Source organism: Penaeus monodon, chromosome 19 (genome assembly GCF_015228065.2).
Source record: "Penaeus monodon isolate SGIC_2016 chromosome 19, NSTDA_Pmon_1, whole genome shotgun sequence".
Lineage (NCBI taxonomy): Eukaryota > Metazoa > Arthropoda > Malacostraca > Decapoda > Penaeidae > Penaeus > Penaeus monodon.
Window position 1 is genome coordinate 2,148,582 of NC_051404.1, and position 292 is coordinate 2,148,873.

The window sequence follows — 292 nt, forward strand, 5'->3', positions numbered from 1 at the left end:
CTAGTTCATAAATGGCGAGGCTTTGTTACACTAACACGGCTTCCTCTTACTAAGAGGTTTCCTCCATAGCAAGAAGAAACCTTGAGTGAACACTGATAAGTGAAATGGTAGATATACTGTGGAATAGGTACAGAACGGATTTAAAAAAAAAGAAAAGTAAAAGGTGCAGATAGTTCATCTTTTCTACTAGAATATGAATGCTGTGTGTGATGCCAGGGCTTCTAGCAAGTGACAACAGGATATTGCTCTCTTGAGGATAACGCACGCGGAAGATGATAAGATAGGGGATTTC